Below are 19792 nucleotides of genomic sequence, written 5' to 3'. Positions count from 1 at the left end.
CCACTCCTAGAGAGTGATTTCTTTGTGAGCCGCTCATACCAATCAGTGGCTTATACAAGGAAAGTAAAGCAGGATTCTTTGTTCTCAAACTTCCTGAGATTTTTCTTTCTTTTAAAAAAAACAGACAGAGGGAGAAGCAGGCTCCCCATAGGGAGCCCGATGTGGAACTCGATCCCAGGGCCCCGGGATCACACCCTGAGCCAAAGGCAGATGCCCAACCTCTGAGCCACCCAGGGGCCCCTGAGATTTTTCATATCCTCTCAATCTCTGGGCAAATTCTATTTTTGCTTGTGTTAGAAAAACAATTTATTAGCAGTTTCTCTTTTGTGCAAATAAAACAGTGTGCTAATAATTTACTATGGCTTATTCTTTGCCTTGTCCTTTGATTTTGGTTTATCTAAGAATTGATGCTCTCCGACTACAGGGCTACAAAAAGGGCAAGAAGTAGAACAAACTACAAAGTAACTAAAAATTGACATCCTGCTCTCATCTCCTTTTCCATCCTTCCTCTCTGGATACACAGCAGGCAAAAGTTGCACTTGTGAAATATTCCTTTCACTTTGTTATCTTGAACAGTGTCATACAAGTCATTAGCTAGAGAACAAATTGTGCTCCATGAACAATAAAAATGGCCTCTCCAGTCATCCAATTACTCAAATTATTGTTATTGAGGAATTAGATATTAAGGGAATATTTTTGTTGAATTAACAGATGTTCGGGAAGGATTAAATTAATTCTTTTAATTAATTAAATTAATTAATTCTTTTAATTAAATTAATTCTTTTAAAATTTTTCATTGTAAGAGAATATTTACAAATTAGAAAATGTGGACATTTTAAGCAATGTAATATTCTTTTGGGGTACAAATTCCAAGGATTGGAAGGTATATTTCTGTATGTTCTTGAAATTACACTACATGGGTGACTAATTATGGATGCAAAAATATAGCTCTGGCTATATGATCTTAAGTCTTACAAAGGGCTATTGCATAGTTCACAACATGTCTACTACAATTTTCCACATTAAAAGTTGAAACAAGCTTAAGTAACCATATTACAGAAGAAATGCCAGCAAATGTTTCTTTCTCTTATCTCCTATAGGAGAAAGTAACTCTTATGTCTACCTACAGTACTTACTCTGGGTAATTACTGGTGGCTTCAGCTGGTAGCTCTTCCTGTGAGTCTCACTGTGTTGTGCGGAGAAGATGTGCCTCAGCCCAGGTCCAATGAGATTATCAACTCATAGTCACTCTCCAGGCATTTTCTGGAGGGTCTTGAGTTCTTTGAGTTTTCTGGTTTCATATCATATAAAAACTGTCGTTGGAGACTCTTATTTTAAACATTGGAAGCATTTTCCTTTGGTCTCGGCCAGGGAGGGAAGAAAACTTAACGTAAGGAAAGAGAATAAACAAATTTCCTCAGGGTTTTGGAAGTCATCTCTGATTGTTCTGAGCTAGGGGTTGGCTTTTCTACTCCAAAAATAATGATATTTATGGTCCTTTGCTCTATCTTCTGGGGATGCCCTGAGATCATGTTTATGAATAACGTAAAGGATCCTTAGAGACCTGAGTTCTAGTGTCACCAAGGAATATTTTGCTTAATGAACTTTGGCAAAGCAACTAAAATAGCTGCAGGGATGCTCTCCTTTGAGACAATAAGAACAACAGCATCAGAGATCAGGTACCCATCGTACTAATGAGAAAAATTGTGCAAGCCTAACCCAATCTTCTACTACACTTTCTAAAGACATGGGTATATGAGACTTTAATAATCAAAATATTTTGCCTTACCTAATCCCGCATGATATAATTTTGTTTGTAAAATGTCTAATATGTATTGAAAAAATTACTATGTTCAATAACATTAAAGAACAAATTTATTTATTTATTTATTATTTATTAATTTATTTATTTTAACATTTTATTTATTTATTCATGAGAGACACACAGAGAGGCAGAGAGATAGGCAGAGGGAGAATCAGGCTCTCCACAGGAACCTGATGTGGGATTTGATCTCAGGACCCTGGGATTATACCATGAGCCGAAGGCAGACAGTCAACCACTGAGCCACACAGACACCCCTGAATTTATTTTTTTTAATTGCAGGAGTATTTACCTACATTTGGCAAACAGGAAAAAACATATATGGCAAACATATTTTTATCCTGCCTACAGACAATGCATGTTAAGACCATGGATGACTCAAAAATATTTCACTTAATTGGAAGCATGGCTCTAAAATTTCTGTTGTGAAATATCTGCCCCTGAGAATTCGAAATATGTGTTAAGAGGAACCCATGTGAAAATATTTTAAGACATAAACTAAGGTTTGAAGGACTGGTTAAGAGATGTTGCTTTTGATCAATTATAAAGGGGAAATAGGAATTACAGTAGCTTGGAGATGAGATGACTGCTGAGAAATCTGGAAAGACCTTGTATGGTTGCATATGAATTGTTTTGGGAGTTATGATTCGATGATGGTAGATTAGGGCTCATGATTAAAACATTTGTCATGATTAAGAATGAAAACTCCTACAGTAAAAGCGGGAGAAAATGCCCTTTGTGCAAAATGCTTGAATAAATAAAGCTAATCTCTACTTTTTTATTACTTTTTATTATACCAGCATCACTTCAATGTCTTTTCCTAATTTTCATTTTATATTTTAATTGAGGCAAGTATTTGTTTTTATAATTATTCTTCATTTTAATGTTTTTCACACAATAAAGTTTTATTTATTATTAGGATTTATGTTGTGGGAGGCAATATATTATAGGAATAGGTTCTTTTTTTAAGATTTTATTTACTTATTGAGAAAGAGAGATTTTATCCCTCCTACGAGGGAGGTGGGAGTTGAATGGAGGTGGGGTGAAAGGAGCAGAGGAAGAGGGGGAAGCAGATCCCCTGCTGAGCAGGAAGCCTGATTCCATCCCTGGACCTGAGATCATGACCTGAGCCAAAGGCAGACACTTAATGGACTGAGCCACCAACGTGCCCTGAAGCAGGTTCTTTCACGCTGGTAAGTATTCAAATTTTTGGTCTGGGGAATAGAAAGAGGATAAATAATTAATTTAAGATGTATGAAAACTATGACTTTATAGGTTGGATCTGAAAAAAGAAGAATGAATCCTATCAAGCAAGTAATATTGTACAACTTCAGAAAGTTTTAGTCCTGGATATTTAAAAATTTTCCTTCCATCCTCTTACCTGTTTTTTACTACTGTATGTAGTAGGCTGATATATGTAATATAACTAATACTTTTGCATTTAGAAAGGCCTTGATCTTAAATATATCTTATAACAGGTAGGTCATCTTTTTCCCAGATGATTCTCTTAGATTTTTCAAACATATATTATGAGTAAATTTTAATGATTTTTCCATGGATTCACCAATTGGATTTGCAATGCCATACACTTGCATTATTGCACAGCTTTTAAATAAATCAATCGGAGAAGGACAAACATTATAGGGTCTCATTTATTTGGGGAATATAAAAAATAGTGAAAGGGAATAAAGGGGAAAGGAGAAAAAAATGAGTGGGAAATATCAGAAAGGGAGACAGAACATGAAAGACTCCTAACTCTGGGAAACGAACTAGGGGTGGTGGAAGGGGAGGAGGGCGGGTGGTGGGGGTGACTGGGTGACGGGCACTGAGGTGGGCACTTGATGGGATGAGCACTGGGTGTTATTCTATATGTTGGCAAGTTGAACACCAATAAAAAATAAATTTATTTAAAAAAATAAATAAATAAAACTTATTTTATAAAACTCTACCACGCATACAAAACAATGTATCATTGTAGAGGTATCCACAAGCTAGGTTGAGGAACAGAACATTACCTGTACCTTAGAAACCTCCTGTTTGTCCATCTTTGATCACATCCTTCTTCATCCCTGATAGAGGAATTTAAGGGCCATTTAGTTTCTACTTGTTCTCTTCGTTCTTCTTTTGGTCCGGGGAAGCTGATCAGACTACACTGCATGAACAAGCTCCTTTTTCTGTGGATTTTATTTTGAGTTCAGCCATTGAGAGCCCCTTAGAACATCATCATCAAGTATCGTATCAAGATTATGGTTTTGGGACGCCTGTGTGGCTCAGGGTTGAGCCTCACGTCATGATCCTGGGGTCCTGAGATCGAGTTCCGATCGGGCTCCCTGCATGGAACCTGATTCTTCATCTGCTTTGTCTCTGCCTCTCTCTTTGTATTTCTCATGAATAAATGAAATCTCCTTTAGATATGACCTGGAAATGTCTGTGGAGAACCGGTATAAATTTCACAAATATTTACCAAATATTGTTATATTCTGGAAGTTTTATGAGATAATTTTCTTTGGAGATTCAAAGTTTGTATTCAATATATGGGTATTCAGACTTTATATTTTTTGCTGTATTATTTTGTAGAGATTTCAAAACTACTTATAAGTTTATTGGAAAAATTATAATTATTTTAATGTATGCTTATGTTATGTGTAGTTATGTGCACTCTATTTCCTATTGTGATTGAATTCCTTGCTTTTTTTTAATAATGTTTTTTATTGGTGTTCAATTTGCCAACATACAGAATAACACCCAGTGCTCATCCTGTCAAGTGCCCCCCCTCAGTGCCTGTCACCCATTCACCCCCACCCCCTGCCCTCCTCCCCTTCCACCACCCCTAGTTCGCTTCCCAGAGTTAGGAGTCTTCATGTTCTTTCTCCCTTTCTGACATTTCCTACCCATTTCTTCTCCCTTTCCTTCTATTCCCTTTCACTATTATTTATATTCCCCAAATGAATGAGAACGTATAATGTTCGTGCTTCTCCGATTGACTTATTTCACTCAGCATCACACCCTCCAGTTCCATCCACGTTGAAGCAAATGGTAGGTATTGGTCGTTTCTAATGGCTGAGGAATATTCCATTGTATACATACACCACATCTTCTTTATTCATTCATCTTTCGATGGACACCGAGGCTCCTTCCACAGTTTGGCTATTGTGGACATTGCTGCTAGAAACTTTGGGGTGCAGGTGTCCCGGCATTTCATTGCATCTGTATCTTTGTGAAATAGTGCGGCCACACTGGAAAACTGTGTGGAGGTTCCTCAAAGAGTTAAAAAATAGACCTGCCCTACGACCCAGCAATTGCACTGCTGGGGATTTACCCCAAAGAATTCCTTGCCTCTTTTCTTTTAGTCACCTTTGAGAGAGATTTTTATTTTATTTTATTTTATTTATTCATGAGAAACACAGAGAAAGGTAGAGACATAGGCAGAGGGAGAAGCAGGCTCCCCACAGGGAGCCTGATACAGAACTCGATCCCAGGACCCTGGGATCGTGCCCTGAGCTGAAGCCAGATGCTCAACCACTGAGCCACCTAGGTGCCCCACCCTTGAGAGAAATTTAATGATCTCATTAGTCCATGTAGACATTCCTCTTTGGGCATTACAGGTTTTAACAAAAGGTTTTGCTCATTCTCTATTTGTTTCTTCTCTATTTTTGTAATATCTGCTTTAATACTTATTACTTTCTTTTTTTCTAATTTAGTTAGGTATAATGTCATGCCTTTTTTACTTCTTTGGATTAATGCTTAATGTTTATTTTAAGCTCTGATCATTTTTTTTCTAATGCATTTGGATCTAAGTATGCTGCTAATCACCACTTTATACTTACTGCACCAATTTGTTACTTTATATTTTGTATGACATATAAAATGTTCATTCTAATATTTGTTGTGATTTTTTCCCAATGTCATATTTAGATGCTATTTCATAATTTTCAAACATATGGTGATTTTCCATGTTTTTTTATTCTTTATTAGCATCTGATCAGAATTTATACTGTGGATTATTTCACTCCTTTTTAATTTTTAATAGCTGTGTCGTGGCTCAATATATGGGTTGTCTCAGTAAATATCCTACAACGACTTATATAAAATACCAATTCTGGGGCAGCCTGGGTGGCTCAGCAGTTTAGTGCCACCTTCAGCCCAGTGCCTGATCCTGGAGACCCAGGATCAAGTCCCACGTCGGGCTCCCTGCATGGAGCCTGCTTCTCCCTCTGCCTGTCTCCTCTCTCTCTCTCTCTCTCTCTCTCTCTCTCTGTGTGTGTGTGTGTCTCATGAATAAATAAATAAAATCTTTTTAAAAAAATACCAATTCTGGAGTAGTAGGATGTAGTATTTTATATGTATCAATTAGTTCTAATTTGCATATTAAACTTGCCAAGTGTTTTATCCTTAAAGATATGTTTTATAGTTTTTACATATTTATTATTATCTATTTTATCTATCAGTTACTGGAATAGTTTGTTATAATATTCACTGTGGATTTGTCTTTTTTTTAAACATTCTTTTTTTTAATCTTTTTTTTTAATTTTTATTTATTTATGATAGTCACACAGAATGAGAGAGAGAGGCAGAGACACAGGCAGAGGGAGAAGCAGGCTCCATGCACCGGGAACCCGACGTGGGATTCGAACCCGGGTCTCCAGGATCGCGCCCTGGGCCAAAGGCAGGCGCCAAACCGCTGCGCCACCCAGGGATCCCCACTGTGGATTTGTCTATTTTCTTGAGAGTTCTAATGATTTTTCTGTGTTTTGAAATCTGTTATTAAAGACATTTGAATTTACAATTGCTTGAACTGTGTAAATTTTGTCATTATGAAATCTTTATCTTTAGTGGTTTTATCTTGAAAGATATGTGCCTTTATTATTATTAACATAGGTATACAAGCTTTATTTTCCCAGTATATGTTTTCTGTATGTTTTCTATGCTTTTACTTGAAATTTCTGCACATATTTCAGATGTGTCCCTTGTAAGAAAACATGTTGGTTTAAAAAAAGAACTGTTCAAAGTTACACATGCTTCGTTGAGGGGATATTATTATCTTTTGTAAGCAGATGAAATCCAGAGTTCATATTTGTGCTGTACATTCTATGAGTACTGACAAACGTATGATGCAACACTGTCATATTGACATATTCTTTGGCATAAAAATCCCCTATGATCCACCAATTCATTGCTTCTTCCCTCTCTCCTAGCCCCTGGTAACCTCTGATTTTTTTTTTGCTATCTCCATAGTTGGCCTTTTCCAGAATGTTACATAGTTAGAATCATATAGCATGTAGCCTTTCAGATTGTCTTCTTTCACTTAGTAATATGGTTTTAAGGTTTCTTCATGATAGCTCATTTTTTAGGGGTGATAAATATTCAATTGTCCAGATGTACCACATTTTATCCACTCACGTACTGAAAGATATCTTAGTTGCTTCTATGCTTCAGCAATTATGACTAAAGCTGCTATAAACATGAGTATGTGGAGTTTTGTGTGAATGTGAGTTTCTAATCATTTGCGTAAATACTAAGGAGTAAAATTGCTGGACTGTATGAGCAAGAGTATGTTTTGCTGTCTAAGAAATTACCAATCTCTTTGGCTTGCAAAGTGGCTGTACAGTTTTGCAATAAATGATATTTTTGTTGATACACCTCCTTGCCAGCATTTGATGTGGTCAGTGTTTTGGATTTTAACATTTTTAATAGGTTTTAAGCAGTGCCTCATTGATGCTTTAATTTCTAATTTCTTTGTGATATATGATCTTGAACATCTTTTAATGTGCTTCTATGCCATTGGTGTTTCATTTTTGGTGAAGTCTCTGATCAAATCCCGCTCCAGTGTTTGAGTTGTACATTTTCTTGTTGTTGAATTCTAGTATCAGCATATGTCCTAATTGAAAAGTATTTAACTGTACTTTAAAACATTTTTAAAATCTTTTTAAAAACTTAGAATAGATAGGTTGATATGAACCACTTAGCTCAGCATTGTCAGAAATGGAATACATATTTATTCACTTCAACTTTTTCATGACTTTATTCTTAGAAAAAGTTAAATTTCCATTATAATTGGATGCCACCTTCTTAACCTATTTATTAATTAACATTCGTATCCTTTCCTGGGTGAAAATGCACCTAGTGTCCTCTGAAATTCACACTCACAAGTCGCATGTGACAAATGGTGTGATATTGAAGACATTATGGAGAAATGGTATGTTTGTCAGAATCCTGAAGGAAGGGGGCGGGGCAAGATGGTGGAGGAGTAGGGTCCGCAAGTCCCCTGTCTCCACCAACTTACATAGATAACTTTCAAATCATCATGAAAACCTATGAATTCGACCTGAGATTTAAAGAGACAACAGCTGGAACGATGCAGACGGAAGGGTTTGAGCTTCTAACAAGGTAGGGAGGCAGAAAAAAAATAAAAAAGAATCAAGTGGGGGAAGGGCACTACAAGGAGGCGGGCTAAGGGGGCCAGGGGGAGCTTCCGCAATAGGAGAGCCCCGTGCGGGGGGGAAGCAGGAACTTTAAAAATTTGCACCAGATGCTTCCCGGATGAAAGGCGCTCAGCAGGGAACTCGGGGGGAACCACAGGAGGGGCAATGAGGCCTCCACATTCCCCGGGTCACTAACAGAGGAAGTGCAGCTGGGAAGAGCATGACACAGCCTGTGGGCCCAGCTCGGTGAAGGGCTGGAGGGTGGAGGGCAGGGCCCCGGGGAGAAGGGGGCTTCGGTCGGAGGGGGCTGGGCCCGGCTGCCTTCGGGAGCCACAGACCGGGAGCACGATTCTAGCAGCACTGGCCCCGGAGCCCAGGGTGCCAGAGGACACAGCCCAGGATCCGGCGTTCCCCCCGGGACAAGGGGAGGCAGGGAGGGCACAGAACAGTGAACACCGGGCGCCCCCAGGCTGTGCAGGTCAGTGCCCCCCGCCCCCGGAGCATCCAGGCCAGTGCTGACTGGGAGCTGCAGTAGTTACTGCGGGGAGCTGACTCCAGAGCTGGGGACACGGCGCCCCCAGTGTTGTTGTTCTTCCCGTGTCACCCTGTGCCTCGGACAGAGTGGGGCCACAAGGGGACAGGGGCCTCACAGGATAAACAGCTCCCACTGAGCCATGCACCTGGCAGGGGGCGGGGCAGCTCCCCCAGGTGCACACACCTGATTGTCCGCACAACAGGCCCCTCCCCCAGACGACCAACTGCAAGGACAGGGGAAGAGGAAGTTCTTGACCAAGCAGCACTGGAAAGCTCTAGGGGAAGTCAAGGGATTTACAGTATGTAGAACCAGAGGGTATCCCTCCTTTTTTATTTTCTTCCCTTTTCCAGTACAACTCATTTTTATATCAGACTGTAAATTTCCAATTTTTTTCTCTTTTCCCACCTTAACTACAATATTTTACCACCTCTTCATTTTTAAATTTCTTCCTTTTTGACTTTGATATTTCTACAATTACAGGTTCTAGATATACTTTCTACTTCTAGATTCCCTTCAACATACTCAACTTAATTTTGGGGGATACACCACATATGCTCTTTTTGCTTTGTGTTTTTTCTTTTCTCGGCCTCATTTTGTTCTACAATGGCAGAAGGTAATGCCTTCTAAAATATGACCACCACGTACCAGATCCAAGTGGTAACACCATGCTGGTTCATCCTGTGAGATGCCTGATTCCTATTCTGCCCCCTCTTTTATCTCATTTATGCTTTGGTGGTCAATGTTGCGCCCTTAAACAAATATTTCTGGTTTATATAAATTTGGGAATGAGCATCTTCTACTATACCAAACAATATACTCAGAAACAAGAGGATCACCCCTTAGAACGCCTCAGGTAGACTAAATTCTCTCTCCAATACAACTTCTTCGCCACCACCATCTCTCAATCCTGGCCCCCCCCTTTTTTTCATACCCGTTTTTCTTTCTTTTTCTTTTCTTTTCCTTTTTATCTCTTCTATCTAGGATTCCTGGCCTCTTATTTTTTACTACTTAGTTGTAGAATTTGTTTTTCACTTTAGTGGTCCTTTTTTATTTCATTCTCATCTTTGTTTTCAATTTCTGGTCTCTGACCTTGGCTGAATTATCTACAGTCAAATTTACTTAGGTCGTGGTTGATATTCTTGATGCAGCCCACTCATACAGCCACTCTGCACTGAGGAAAATGACTAGAAAGAACTCACCACAAAAGGAAGAATCAGAAACAGTACTCTCTGCCACTGGTTACAGAATATGGATTACAATTCGATGTCAGAGGGCCAATACAGAAGCACAATTATAAAGCTACTGGTGGCTCTGGAAAAAAAGCATAAAAAATCAAGAGACTTCATGACTGCAGAATTTAGATCAAATCAGGCCGAAATGAAAAACCCATTAAATGAGATGCAATCCAAACTGGAGGTCGTAAGGATGACGGTTAAAAGGTAGAAGAAAGAGTGAGTGACACAGAAGACAAGTTGATGGCAAGGAAGGAAGCTGAGGACAAAAAGAGAAAAAACCATTAAAAGATCATGAGGAAAGGATAAGGGAAATAAATGACAGCCTCAAAAGGAAAAGTCTATGTTTAATTGGGTACAGAGGGCACCAGAAAGGACATAGGGCCAGAAAGCATATTTGAAAATATCATAACTGAGAACATCCCTAATTCGTGGTAGGAAACAGGCATTCAGATACAGGAGAAAGAGAAGGGGCCACCAAAATGAATAAAAACCATAAAACATCTCGACATGCAATAGTGAAACCTGCAAATTTCAATGATAAAGAGAAAATCCTAAAAGCCGCAAGACAAAAGAGATCCCTAACTTATATGGGGAGAAATATTATATTAATAGCAGTCCTCTCCACAGAGATCCAGCAGGGCAGGAAAGGCTGACAGGATATATCCAGGCTCCTAAAGGAGAAGAACATGCCACCAAGAATGCTTTTTCTGTCTCCAGAGAGCCAGCAAGTCTCTCATTCAGAATAGAAGAAGAGATAAAGAGCTTCCAAGATATGCAGAAACTTAAGAATATATGGTCACCTAACAAGCTTCACAAGAAATATTAAGGGGGACACTCTAAAGAAAGATGAAGCCTAAAGAAACAATCGACAAAAACAGGAACTGAATAGGTATCATGATGACACTAAATTTGTATCTTTCAACAGTACCTCTGAATGTCAATGGGCTTAATGATCCCATCAAAAGATGCAGGGTTTCAGACTGGTTAAAAAAGCAAGACCCAACTATCTGCTGTTTCGAAGACACTCATTTTAGACCTAAGGACACTTACAGCCTGAAAATGAAAGGTTGGAGAACCATTTGCCATTCAAATGGTCCTGAAAGGAAAGCAGGGGCAGCGATCCTCATATCAGATAAATCAAAGTTTATCCCAAAGACTGTAGTAACAGATGAAGAGGGACACTATATCATATTTAAAGGGTCTATCCAACAAGAGGACCTAACAATCATGAATATTTATACCCCTAATGTGGTAGCTGCCAAGTATATCAATCAATTAATAACCAAAGTTAAGACATACTTAGATACTAATACACTAATACTGGGAGACTTGAAGACAGAGCTTTCTCCAAATGACAGATCTTCTAAGCACAACATCTCCAAAGACACACGAGCTTTAAATGATACACTGGACCAGGTGGATTTCACAGATATTTACAGAACTTTGCATGCCAATGCAACTGAATACACATTCTTCTTAAGTGCACATGGAACTTTCTCCAGAATAGACCACATACTGGGTCACAAATCAAGTCTCAACCGATACCAAAAGATTGGGATTGTCCCTTGCATATTTTCAGACCACAATGCTTTGAATCTAGAACTCAATCACAAGAAGAAATTTGGAAGAAACTCAAACACAAGGAGGTTAAAGAGCATCCTGCTAAAAGATGAACGGGTCCCCCAGGGAATTAGAGAAGAATTAAAAAGATTCATGAAAACTACTGAAAATGACGATACTGTTCAAATCTTGAAATATAGCAAAAGGAGTCCTATGAGGAAAATACATCACAATACAAGCCTCCCTCAAAAATTGAAAAAACTAAAAAAAAAATTGAAAAAAACTCAAATACACAAGCTAACCTCGCCCCTATACGAACTGGAGAAAGAACAGGAAAGAAAACCTACACCAAGAAGAAACAGAGAGTTAATAAAGATTTGAGCAGAACTCAATGAAATAGAAACCAGAAGAACTGCAGAACAGATCAACAAAACCAAGAAGTGGTTCTTTGAAAGAATTAATAAGATAGATAAACCCTTAGCCAGCCTTACTTAAAACAAAAGAGAGAAGACTCTAATTAATAAGTCATGAATGAAGGACAGACCAGGTGGCTGAGCGTATAGCTCCACCTTCAGTCTAGGGCCTGCCTGATCCTGGAGACCCGAGATCTAGTCCCAAGTCCGACTCCCTGCATGGAGCCTGCTTCTCCCTTTGCCTGTGTCTCTGCCTCTCTCTCTCTCTCTCTCTCTCTCTCTCTCTCTCTCTGTATGTCTCATAAACAAATATTTTTTTAAAGTCACGAATGAAAAAGGAGAGATCACAACCAATACCAAGGGCTTACAAATGATTTTATAATAATAATAGTGAAAGGGAATATAAGGGAAGGGAGAAGAAATGTGTGGGAAATATCAGAAAGGGAGATAGAACATAAAGACTCCTATCTCTGGGAAACGAACTAGGGGTGATGGAAGGGGAGGAGGGCAGGGGGTGGGGGTGAATGGGTGACGGGCACTGAGGGGGGCACTTGATGGGATGAGCACTGGGTGTTATTCTGTATGTTGGCAAATTGAACACCAATAAAAAATAAATTTATTATTAAAAAATAAAAAAATTAAAAAAAACGTATTATAAGCAGCTATACCCCAATAAATTAGGTAATCTAGAAGAAATTGATGCACTTCTGGAAAACCACAAACTACCAAAACTGGAATAGGAAGAGATAGAAAACCTGAAATGGCCAATCAGCAGGGAGGAAATTGAAGCAGTCATCCAAAGCCTCCTAAGACACAAAAGTCCAAGGCCAGATAGCATCCCAGGGGAATTCTACCAAACCTTTAAAAAAGAAACAAAACCTATTCTACTCAAGCTGTTCCAAAAGATATAGAAAGGGATGGCATACTTCTAAACACTTCCTATGAGGCCTCAATCACCTGAATTTCAAAACCAGACAAAGATCCCATAAAAAAGAATTATAGACCAATATCCCTGATGAACACAGATGCAAAAATTCTCAACAAGCTACTAGCCAATACATTCCAACAGTCCATTAAGATTATTCACCATGACCAAGTGGGATTCATCCCCGGGATGCAAGGTTGGTAAAACACTCATAAAGCAATCAAAATGGTAGATCACATCAACAAGAGAAAAACCAAGAACCATATGATCCTCTCAATAGATGCAGAGAAAGCATTTGACAAAATACAGCATCCATTCCTGATCAAAACTCTTCAGAGTGGAGGGATAGAGGCAACATTCCTCAGCATCTTAAAAACATCTACGAAAAGCCCACAGCAAATATCATCCTTAATGGGGAAGCACTGGGAGCCTTTCCTCTCAGATCAGGAACACGAAAGGGATGTCCACTCTCACCACTGCTATTCAACATAGTACAAGAAGTCCTAGCCTCAGCAATCAGGCAACAAAAAGAAATAAAAGGCATTCAAATCGGCAAAGAAGTCAAACCCTCCCTCTTCTCAGATGACAGGACACTGTATGTAGAAATACACAAAGATTCCACCCCAAGATTGCGAGAACTCATACAGCAATTTGGCAGTGTGGCAGGATACAAAATCAATGCCCAGAAGTCAGGGGCATTTCTATACACTAACAATGAGACTGAAGAAAGAGAAAAGAAGGAGTCAATCCCAATTACAATTGCACCCAAAGGTATAAAATACCTAGAAGTAAACCTAACCAAAGAGGTATATGATCTATACCCTAAAAACTACAGAACACTTCTGAAAGAAATTGAGGAAGACACAAAGAGTTGGAAAAATATTCCATGCTCCTTGATTGGAAGAATTCATATTGTGAAAATTTCCATGCTACCCATGGCAATTTACACATTTAATGCAATCCTTATCAAAATACTATGTACCTTCTTCAGAGAGATGGAGCAAATCACCTTAAGATATGTGTGGAATCAGAAAAGACCCCAAATGGCCCCAAAGACCCCAGAGTTGGGGGCATCACAATGCCAGATTTCAGGTTGTACTACAAAGCTGTGGTCATCAAGACAGTGTGGTACTGGCACAAAAACAGACACATAGACCAATGGAACAGAATAGAGAACCCAGAAGCGGACCCTCAGCTTTATGGTCAACTAATATTCGACAAAGCATTAAAGACTATCCACTGGAAAAAAGACAGTCTCTTCGATAAATGGTGTGGGGACAACTTGACTTGTAGAAGAATGAAACTAGAGCATTCTCTTACACCATACACAAAGATAAACTCAAAATGGATGAAAGATCTAAATGTGAGACAAGATTCCATCATAATCCTAAGGGAGAACACAGGCGACACCCTTTTTGAACTCAGCCACAGTAACTTCTTACATGGTACATCCACAAAGGCAAAAGAAAAAAAAGCAAAAATGAACTATTGGGACTTCATCAAGATAAGAAGCCTCTGCACAGCAAAAGAAACAGTCTACAAAACTAAAGGACAACCTACAGAATGGGAGAAGAGATTTGCAAATGACGTATTAGTTAAAGGACTAGTTTCCAAGATCTATAAAGAACTTATAAAACTCAACTGCAAAGAAACACAATCCAACCATGAAATGGGCAAAAGACATGAACAGAAATCTCACACAGGAAGACCTAGACATGGCCAACAAGCACATGAGAAAATGCTCTGCATCACTGGCCATCAGGGAAATACAAATCAAATCCACAATGAAATACCACCTCACACTAGTGAGAATGGTGAAAAGTAACAAGACAGGAAATAACAAATGTTGGAGAGGATATGGAGAAAGGGGAAGCTTCTTGCATTGTTGGTGGGAATGTGAACTGGTGCAGCCCCTCTGGAAAACTGTGTGGAGGTTCCTCACAGAGTTAAAAATAGATCTCTCCTACGACCCAGCAATTGCACTGCTGGGGATTTAACCAAAGATACAGATGTAGTGAAATGCCAGGACACCTGCACCCCGATGTTTCTAGCAGCAATGTCCACAATAGCCAAACTGTGGAAGGAGCCTCGATGTCCATCGACAGATGGATGGATAAAGAAGTTATCGTCTATGTGTATAATAGAATATTCCTCAGCCATTAGAAATGAGAAATACCCACCATTTGCTTCGACATGGATGGAACTGGAGGGTATTATGCTGAGTGAAACAAATCAATCAGAGAATGACAATCATTACATGGTATCATTCATTTGGGGAATATATAAATTAATGAAAGGGAATAAAGGGGAAAGGAGATAAAATGAGTTGAAATATCTATGAGGGTGACAAAAATTCAGACACCTACGTCTGGGAAACGAACAAGAGGTAGTGGAAAGGCAGGTGGCCGGGGCTTCTGGTGACTGTGTGATGCGCACTGAGGGGTGCACTTGGTGGGATGAGCACTGGATGTTATGCTAAATGCTGGCAAATTGAACTCCAATGAAAAAAAAGGAATATGGTTCTTCAACTTGAGGGAATAAGGGTGTTCTAAAAAACAGAGATTATATGATATAATAATATCAAATATTTATTGGGCTCCTGAAATAAGCTTTAGGTTACTTAATTTGTGCTCGTCAAGTAAATAAAAAAATCAGTCAAATATAAATTCATGCAACTTCATAGTTAAAATAAAACCAAGAGGGATCCCTGGGTGGCACAGCGGTTTAGCACCGGCCTTTGGCCCAGGGCGCTATCGTGGAGACCCAGGATCGAATCCCACGTCGGGCTCCCAGTGCATGGAGCCTACTTCTCCCTCTGCCTGTGTCTCTGCCTTTGTCTCTCTCTCTCTCTCTCTCTCTCTCTCTCTCTCTCTCTTTCTCTGACTATCATAAATAAATAAATTTTTAAAAATACCTTAAAAAAAAACCCAAGAAACTGAGTGCTTAAATAAGCTTGGTAGAAGTCATTTAAAGGAAGTTAAGCGTATCATAAACACACACACAATACTCTGAAGCCAGAATTTAGCAATATAACTTAGTAGAAATACATTTGGTCTATAGCAATTAGACTTGTCAAAGATGCTTTTAGGTGAAGGGATGATTCATTATGTATCTTCATGTCTAGGTAAAAAAGGAACAAATGAAAAAGGAACAATGATATGTATTATCTATATCATCCTATTTTTCTCAGTGTCTTTGTATGCTGATGATAAGAGTGTGGCTACTTCCCACAAGGCACCTGAAAATCCCAGACACTAGTAACCATTAATCACCTTAATCATTTTTAATATATATCTTATATATATATATACACACATATATATATATTGTGTGTGTGTGTGTGTATGATTGTAGTTGGTAGCATCCAAATAATATCAGATATGTCATTTGGACAAGGTAAACAGGTGCCATTTCACTTTCATAAATAAATGTACCAAGAGGATGCCACCGTTTACAGAGTGTTAATATGCATCTTTAGGTGGACTTGGCCTTTATCTGAATCTATCTAATCTGAAAGTTATGTGTGCTTTGCATACAACCAAATAGGCCAAATGAAGTTGACTAGTAAAATTGGATGGTATTTTCTTTGCCTAAGAACTCTTTCCCTCTCTTTTTTAAGCAAGGGGAGATGGCTTATTTTTTATGTGCGATAGGCAACAATATAATCCCATATACTACAATAGGTGACTCTTACCAAAATTAGACTGAGACAATTTAGAGAAAAAAACAATACTATTGGCTAAGATGTATGTTTATATATCCTCATAAACCACAGGCTTGGGTAAAGGTCCCTAGAGAGCTTCATTACCAAACCAAATGATGCTAGTTGTCTTTATTATGATTAATAGAAGGATGGTTACATGTTATTGTCTTTCCTTTAAGTAATAACCCCAATTAAAAAATTTCTTCACTCATGAAATTTGTTCTTAATGACAGGGTTTATATAATACACATATGCACACATGCATATATATGGAGAGGTGGGCGGGGGGTTGGGGTGACTGTGGGATGGGCACTAAGGGGGGCACTTGGAGGGATGGGCACTGGGTGTTATGATAAAGGTTGGCAATCAATATACATATGATTTAATAACTAAGAAATACTAATGCCATATGCTTTTTGAATAAATAATGCAGGGATAAATACTTGAAGCATATACATTTATATAAGAAGTGATCAGTCATTTCTTTGTATTATGTCATGGGAAAACATTACAGATCATTCCATGATGATTTTGTGCTTAAATTCATGTAAAGAGAATTTGTAATATAGGAACACTGAATCCAAAATACCATAAATAACAGTATTCCTGAGAAGTGATAAAACTAAGAGAGAAGAAGTAAAACAATAAATTATCTATTGGTTCTCCGGCAAAATTGCTGTGTGTATAGTATTAACCTTAAAAACAAAACAGCTGGTTATTTTACCAGAAAAAAAAATGGGTTTATTTGGGAATAACGAATAACAGAGAATTACCGTTTGGGTCATGAAAGCTAAGGGCAAATCCAACAAAGAAGAATGTTATTTTCTGGAGAAGAAGGTGGAGGTAGGGAAGAGTTGCTCTGAACAAAAGTTTATTGAGAAAAGCAAGTATTTAGAGTGATGATGATCTCTCACCGGCTGAATTGCAAGAGTAGTTGATTTAATTTTTTTTTAATTTATGATAGTCACACACACACAGAGAGAGAGAGAGAGAGAGAGAGGCAGAGACACAGGCAGAGGGAGAAGCAGGCTCCATGCACCGGGAGCCCAACGTGGGACTCGATCCTGGGTCTCCAGGATCAGGCCCTGGGCCAAAGGCAAGCGCCAAACCGCTGCGCCACCCAGGGATCCCAAGAGTAGTTGATTTATTGTTAGAGAAGCAGTATACATCTTTCCTCTTTGGGGCCTGTAATTGATGATTGTTTCCTGCCCTCCATTTTTCTGCTGGGGTCTGCGACTGACAATTCTTCCTGTAGTTGATATTGAGTGGTATGGCTCCCCCCTTCCAGCTCCCTCTTCTAGCATCCAAAGTCGGCTTGATTGAGGTTTCCCACTTTAAATTTTTCACAATATTTTAGTTATAAATTACGATCAGATCAATGGTTTTGAGAAAAGTGTCTTTCTCACAACGTCCTTAAATGCTTCTTTCACCTGCTGGTTCCTTAAAGTGTAAATAATGGATTCAGCATAGGAGCAACAGAGGTACTGAGCATAGCCACGCCTTTTGTCAAAGCAACCCCTTCCTTTGCTGATGTTTTGACATACATGAAGATGCAGCTCCCATAAGAGATAGAGACAACTATCATACGGGAGGAGCAGGTTGAGAAGGCCTTTTTCTTCTTTGTTGAGTTGAAGGGATTTTCAGAATTGTTCTAAGGATGTAAGAGTAGGAGAGAATTACTAACATCAAAGTGGACATAAGAGTAAGTATGGCTAAAACAAAGCTCATGAGCTCTAGAGTACTTGTGTCTGTGCAAGACATTTGGAGTAAAGGAGCAGAATCACAGGTGAAGTGGTCAATGACATTGGAGTCACAGAAATCCAACTGCAGACCCATGGCTAGTGGTGGGAAGATTACCAAGAAACCAGCCACCCAAGAGCTGACTACAAGCTGGTAGCAAATCTTGTTACTCATGATGGTTGTATAATGTAGAAGCTTGCGGATAGCCACATAACGATCATAGGACATAGCAGCCAGAAGAAAAACTCTGGTTAGCCAAGGAGGATAAAGAAAAATAGCTGAGCTGCACAAGCATTATAGGAAATAGATTTGTCTCCAGTTACGATGCTGATTAAAAATCTAGGATTACAGACAGAAGTGAATGAAATTTCTAAGGAGAAATTCGGAGGAAAAAATACATGGGAGCCTCCAGGTGGGAATCCAGCAGGGTAAGAATGATAATGGTGAGATTTCCAGTAACACTCAGTAAGTAGGTGAGAAATAGAAAGAGGAAAATTACAGCCTGTATTTCTGGATTATCGGTCAGACCCAGGAGGATGAAGTTGGTCACTGATGTTCTATTATTCATTTCTGGGTGGTTGAGCTTTCACAAATCTTACTGAGAAAATCAATACAGACAATAATAAATCAGTTAGACAAGCTTAAATACCTGCCCCTATTTTTTAATGTTATTTTCACAAAAAGTACCTCCCAGCTTAAACATTTTTCTTCTATAAATACATTCTTTATTTCCCCCAATTCTTTTATATATTTTATGGGTATACCTTCTGTGTTTTATATCAATCTTATTACTCTGAATAATGTCCTCTAATTCTCTGCTACATGTTTACCCTGCCTCCATTTTTTTTTACAAATGTTACATGGGAACTGTACTCATTGGGCATGAGCTCTTCTCATGCTTCACTTTTCCCCCCTAAAATGTAGAAGATATTATGTTTTTCTTTTGTCATCTTTTCTGAGCATAAAATTCCTACTGCTGATGGAAATTAGTGATCAACCCAACCCTAATTAATACTTTCTAGTGAAAATTCTGAGGGTTCTTTTTGGGAAGTACTGAATACTACCTCTATCAGTTTATTTATTGCCATTTTCATTGCAAAAATTCAGAGATCAGGTCATTCTAATGTTGCATTCTGAACTTGTATTTGTATTAAACAAATAGTTTATGTAAGTAGTACCCATATTTTCTCAAGCCGTTATACATTCTATTTTCAGATACTAATTGAGCCTTTGGACTCCTATCTTTATTCTTGATTCTTTAAGAATATGATGTCTTTCTAAACCATGAAACAGACTCTTAACTATAGGAACAATCTGATGGTTACCAGAGGGGAGGTGGGGAGATGGGTGAAATAGGTGATAGGGATTAAGGAATGCTCTTGTTATGCTGAGCACTCGATGATGAATGGAATTGTTGAATCACTGGATTGCACACCT

General features: G+C 38.7%; 1 pseudogene; it reads right to left on the bottom strand.

The window, feature by feature from the left end:
- Positions 1-17985: 17985 nt before the first annotated feature.
- On the bottom strand, positions 17986-18923 carry LOC129510091 (olfactory receptor 6C76-like; annotated as a pseudogene).
- Between the last annotated feature and the right edge of the window lie 869 nt (positions 18924-19792).

The sequence above is a fragment of the Nyctereutes procyonoides genome, unplaced genomic scaffold, assembly GCF_905146905.1.
Source record: "Nyctereutes procyonoides isolate TBG_1078 unplaced genomic scaffold, NYPRO_anot_genome, whole genome shotgun sequence".
Taxonomy (NCBI): domain Eukaryota; kingdom Metazoa; phylum Chordata; class Mammalia; order Carnivora; family Canidae; genus Nyctereutes; species Nyctereutes procyonoides.
This window is presented reverse-complemented; position numbering and strand designations above follow the sequence as displayed.